The sequence below is a fragment of the Dipodomys merriami genome, unplaced genomic scaffold (assembly GCF_024711535.1).
Source record: "Dipodomys merriami isolate MVZ:Mamm:240054 unplaced genomic scaffold, mDipMer1.0.p SCAF_295, whole genome shotgun sequence".
NCBI lineage: Eukaryota > Metazoa > Chordata > Mammalia > Rodentia > Heteromyidae > Dipodomys > Dipodomys merriami.
In genome coordinates, this window is record NW_027204437.1 from 532,248 (window position 1) to 538,530 (window position 6,283).

At 33.8% G+C, this 6,283-nt stretch overlaps 1 pseudogene; it reads left to right on the plus strand.

Annotated features, from left to right (window-relative positions):
* Nucleotides 1-2,218: 2,218 nt before the first annotated feature.
* LOC138839165 (U6 spliceosomal RNA) lies at nt 2,219-2,331 on the plus strand (annotated as a pseudogene).
* Nucleotides 2,332-6,283: the final 3,952 nt, after the last annotated feature.

The following is a 6,283-nucleotide window of genomic DNA, read 5'->3' on the forward strand; positions in this document are numbered from 1 at the left end:
ATTGCCCCCGGTATTTCCAACACAGATCTTCTGTGCAATTCATGAGGGATCCTAGGAACCCCTCATAGGAGACACATTCAGCTGCCCTGTTGAGCAAAACTCCTCGATGTTCTAAACATGCCAACCTTGGTATCTGATAGTGGAACTAGGTATAAAGTTAATCAGAAACATCAGTAAGAGGCACAAACAGGCACCCTCAGAAGCAAGCAACCTCATGCATTGGCCTTGGTAGAAAAAAATGAAACTATGTATCCTGTTTTGGTACTTGTGTCTTTGTAGGGATGGTGTATGAGAGAAGTGTCTTAGATTCAGGCTCTTAAATTCTTTCTGTCTAACAGTCTTGATCTGCAAATGCATTTGTCCAGCTAGGAAGAGTGAAAATTTGGAGATGGATTCATCTCTGAGAAAAATCTCTAATAATGGAGTTGAGAAAAGGGAGGAACAAGAAACACAGTCTGAAGGGCAAAGCATACCAAAAAATCTTCCTCCCATTACAGCATGTCTCTGTGATTTAAGAATTGTAAATCTAGGAAACCCAAGAAAATTGGAGCTAAAAAGCCTCCCTCATACATTGTAGGGAAAGATATGACAATATGTGTTAAGGCTGATTTTTATTTTTGAGCTCAAATTTTAATGTTCATTTGGTAAACTAAATCCTCTATATCCCTGTCTCTGTGTAAATACCCATCAACATGAAATATAAAGTGATTTTGATAAAAAATAAAAATTACTCAGAATAAATTGTAAATGCAAAAACAATCTTCACAGAAGCAAACTCTCAGAGATATTTCATGACTTTGACAAGGATAAAGTGGGTGAAGTTAGTATATAAATTTAGAAGTATGACAATGCACAAAAACATAAAAAGATACTCATCTATTTCATTATATACCCAAAGCAGAAAGCAAATCTTGGTTAGATGATTTTTTAAAACCCAGTCTCTCAGGTACTGGGAAGGTGGCTCAATGGTAGAGTGCCTGCCTTGCATGTATGAGGCCTTGGGTTTGATTTCTCAGCATCACATAAGCAGAAAAAGATGGAAGTGGTGCTGTGGCTCAAGTGGTATCACTAGCCTTGAGCTGAGGGACAGCACCAAGTCCCAGAGTTCAAACCCCATGACCAACAAAATAAAAATAAAAATAAAAAACAAAACACAGTCTCTCACTTTTGTGTCCTCAACTCTGTAATAACTCTGCTTCAGCCTATGGCTAATATTTTAGGTGTGGACATATATCAACACTCCTGAATCAGACTCCACTTGATCATTTTTTAAATCCATATTTTGTTCTTAAGTTTCCTCTTTATAAATTCACATACACCTATAAAAAATGGTGTGGCCATCCCAGTAACCTTCTCAAAGTACCTCCTAATGACAACTTACAAAAAGTTGTATTATATTACAACAAGGAAAACAATGCTAAAAATAAAGAAAATAAATTATGAAATATTAATGATTAATAAAATAAAAAACAAAACAATTACCAGTGTTTTCAGTATTTGAAGTGTACTAAAAATTCGATTTTATTATTGCCATATTTCTTTACATTTAACACTGTCTAAGATTATGATGTTCAACAAGAATTTTATAGGCTATGAGTAGTGTTTAAATCACCCACTAAGATTACCATTTATAGTTCATCTCATAATTTGTATATGGCTTATATCATCATTTGTTCCTCACTAACATATGAAGTAAGGAAGGCCTACAGTTTTAACAGAATCTGTGTAGTTAACATAGTCAACTCTTTATTCTGCTCCTTTACACAAAGACTTTGCAACTTCTCATTAGTAAAGTTTCTATAAAATCTGAAATGTACATACTTAATAGTACTTATCTGCTACCATAACTCTTAAATACTTTATAGAAAAGAATTATGACCTGCCAAACAGTCCCAGTTTTGGCATATATAAGCAAATTCCCAAAATTAAATATATTGAAAACATTAAAACTTTTAACAAATATTAACACTTGTTGCAGTGTTCATTACGACAGATCCCTTGTATAGAATAATTGAATTCCTCCTCCAACACATCTCTTGAACAACAAATATCTGGAATTATTTTGTTTTTGACATGTCAATCTTGACTTTATTCTTAAATGTGTACTTATGTAAGAAGTACATGGTTCTAAAATTTGACGACAATTCTTTTAAACTTACATTTTGTTGAATTGTCTAGTTTAAGAAAATCAATTACAATTTATATATAGAAATGTTCTGTGCTCAATTCAGCATCACATACACTAACATTGGAATGATACAGAGAAGATTAGCATGGCCACTGCGCAAGGATGACAGGAAAATTCCTGAAGTATTCCATCGCCCAATTTGTTAGGAAATGGAAAGACTTGGAAAAAAAATTATTAAGTGAATTAAGCCAAGTCCAAAGAAACATAGGTCCCATGGTTTCTCTAATTTTCAATAACTAATGTATGTCTGAGATAAGCAGAAAAGGTCAAAAGTTATGTGTATATGACCAGATAAGATTATGTTAAGGGAAATGAAACCCAAGTTAGGGACACAACTGGTTATTTTTTTCTTGCTATTGTTTCTCACGTACTTATAACGTTCAGTGTGTTTTTTTTTGTTGTTGTTTCTTTATATGTTCCTCCCCCATGCTATAACACCTGTTTTCACTGTATTTGAAGTTGGTGCGCCTACATCTTGTATATACTCTCCTCTAATTTGCTGAGGGGAAGGAAAAAAAAAAACAAAATGCTTAAATAGGGATACAGGTAGACCTATTGTAACAATGAGATACACAAGACACTGTGTTGTAAAGTGAACTTTAAAATTGAGGCTGGGAAAGGGAGGAGGTTAATGGACTTGTGGAGGTGGGAGGGAAGGGATGGTAGGGGAACAATAAAGGAGGAGGTAACAATGCTTGTTAGGAAATGTACTCATTACCTTGCTCATGTAAGTGTTACCCCTCTGTACAGTATTTTTACAATAAGAACGTATAAAAATGTTCTGAGAGGGAAGAGTTTATTTCTTTTATTTTACACATATAATATTGTTAGCAAAGAAATTCATGCAAAACTCCGATATGAAGGCATTTTGAATAAATATGTGTGTGAATGCACGCATGTGCTCAAGCACTTGAATGTGTGTTGACATGCTCAGAGTTTGAAATCAGGGCTTCAAGGTCTTGCTAGGCCTTTTCTCTCTAGCTACTAAATGAGCTACATCTCCATTCTTGGCCCTTTGCTAGTTCATTAAAATTTTTTGAAAAATAATCGCATGAATTTATTTGCCCCAATTGGCTTCCAACTGTTATCCACAGATCTCAGGCTCCTGTGTAGATGTCCCTAGTAGTTAGGATTACAGGTGTGACAAACTAGCAAAGGCTTTCAGAATAAAGTTAAAAGTAGAAGAAAATTAACTTCAGAGGGCATGTTTTAGCATCTCCAATTTTAAAGCATTTTGGAGTGATTATTTATGATTTTTTTCTACTTTTTGGATACTTATAAGACAGTAGGTGATGATATTTAAAAGTTTTAGTACTTTTTAAAAAGGATACTGGAATTGTGGGACAGAAGAAATTTGGACCTCAATGTATAAGCTCAGTTCTGTGCATGATAACCCAATGTCACCAACACAATCTGTATTGAAGACAAATGTGACAGAAAACAATCACCATGGGCAATATTTAGTATGCTATTATTTCTTGGACAATATGAATATTGAATTGAGAGTGTCATAGAATGGAGAGATTTTATCTACCTTTTGTGTATTGCTGAAAGGCTTTCAGAAACTTTGACTCATTTCTTTCCTCACTGTGTGTGTCTTTAGGCCATGCACTTACGGCCTTTAATTACAATTTTTCCCAACACTAAACATTAGCATTATAATAACATTATAATAACATTAGCATTATAGCAAATGTTATCTTAACAAGTAAGGGAATAAAACTTGTGAAATACTTAACATAAACTTTTAGGAATGAGCTTTGAGTTTAGCCAGCAATCTTTTTTAAATACTAAATAGAATGTGAAAAGTAGTACAGAAACCATTACATGTAGTGAGCAACTAGAAGTAATATCTATTGATCATGCTCTGCTTCCAAGGAAGCCAGGTGGATAACTTTTCATGCTGTAAATCAAACTGGTTATGTTATGTCTTGATAGTGTAAAAATATCAGGGACAGAATGATGAAGGAATGTTGTAGACTGAGGTGAAATCCATATGAAAATGTGCAAAACTGATAAAACATAAAAGTATCTGAGCAGTATTTTGTGTTTTACAACATTTAAGTTACATCGCAAAGATAAAGAAGACATAGAAGAATAAATTCTTTTTTTGTTGTCCTATCATAGGTCCTTAGAAGAATGAACTCTTTCCTTATTCTTATACAGGCATCATCGGATGAGAGGAACTGTAATTTTTTTGTTTGCTTCCTTCCATTTGTTCTTCAGTTTGAAATCTGAGCTGCTTGAGACTGAAAGAAACCAAGAGAAATTAGACAAACAGGCTTTGGAAAGAACAATGTAAAATAAATAAACTACAGCCTTGTAACAGGTCTAACTAAATTGGGTTATATATTGCTAATTTTTAACAGAAAATGATGTAAGCAATACCATGTTATTGAAAACTGAAAAATGTTAGGAGTTGCTTCATTTTTTTTTCTTTGCTACTACCTGGAATTAATTATTGATCTGGTTTAGCAAAATTAAAGATGAGATTAACCAGAACCTGGATTAAAAATGGACAAAATTTCTGAATAGACATGTTCTGCATAAAGCCCTGAAAATTGCCTGTGGGTTTACAAAATTGTGTTTAATACAACTTCTATGCTGCCTTAATGCTTTTTGAGCAGAAGTCATTAGAGAAATATAATTCAAAATTACTATGATACATCTTCATAACTATTATAACTCATTAAAAAATCAATGGAACCAGTTATGGTGGTAAAGGCTTGTAATTCCAAGCATTTAGGAGGTTGGATTTAAGTCTAAGGCCAGTCTAGGGTACTGCAGATAGTAAAATCCTGCCCTTTTTACCTTTGAATAAACGGTAATAATGTTGGTGAGAGTGTGGAGAAAAGGAAATTTTCTACACTATTGGTCAAAACACAGGTTAGTATTCTCGTTGTAGAAAGTATTATGCAAGTTTTTAAAGAAATACAAAGTTGAGATATCATCTGACCCACCAACCATGTGATTATTTCTCTCTGGGTACCTCATAAATATATCTGTAGTTCATTGTTATTCACATTATTCACAAGAGCAGCCAAGATATAAGTCAATGTTCAGTGTTCAACTACAGATTAATAAAGCAACTGTGGTACATGCACAAATACCTTTTTCTGTTTCATCCTTAAAAATAACAAGAGACTGCTCCCATTAGCCACAACTTACAATGACCTGAAAGATGTATTCGAAATGAATAAAAATGTTGTGTTCTGATCTTTGTAAACACACACACATACACACATACAAACACACACACACACAAACACACACACACACACACACACACCTCAAATTTTAAGACAGATTTTTTTTAAAGTAAAGCAAAGTGGAACTTCTGGGGCATTTAGTTCACAATGTAGAAGATACTATATATACAGTAGGAGGTATAGAGTTGAAATGTACAATATGAGGATACAGGGGACAACACTGGCCTTACATAAGAATGAAGCTAAGTAAGTAGGAGTTGTTCTTCCTAGTAGGGGTTGCTCTTTTAGTTGTTCTTTCTTTCAGTAGTTGATAAGATGAATGTAATTCTTTCAATATACCTGCCTGTTTGCAGAAATGATAACAAACAATATTATTATAATGTTGCATGCTCAAGATAGAACAAACTGTCAAAATAAAATACATGAGATTATCCTTGATGTAAACTAATTATTACAAATAAGGGAAACGTTGGGAACTATGTTTCTTTAAGTCTGGCTTATTTCACTTAATATGATTTTTTCCAAGACCTTCCATTTCCTTACAAATGAGGTGGTATCTTTCTTTCTGATGGAAGCATAGTATGTGTGTATGTGTATATGTGAGTGTGTGTGTGTCATTTTCTTGATCCATTCATCTACTGAGGGGCTTCAGCGTTGATTCCATATCTTAGCTATGATAAATATTACTGTGATAACCATAATTGTGCTGGTAGCTTTAGTGTGGCCTTGTTTGTGATCATCTGGTTAAATGCCCAGAAGTGGGATTACTGGGTCATAGGAGCATTATTGTGTACATCAAGGATAATCTTAGTAGATGAGTAGAATAGCTCAATAGCTATGTACATATGACCCTATAGGATGATTCTAAGTGAAATGAACTCCAAGA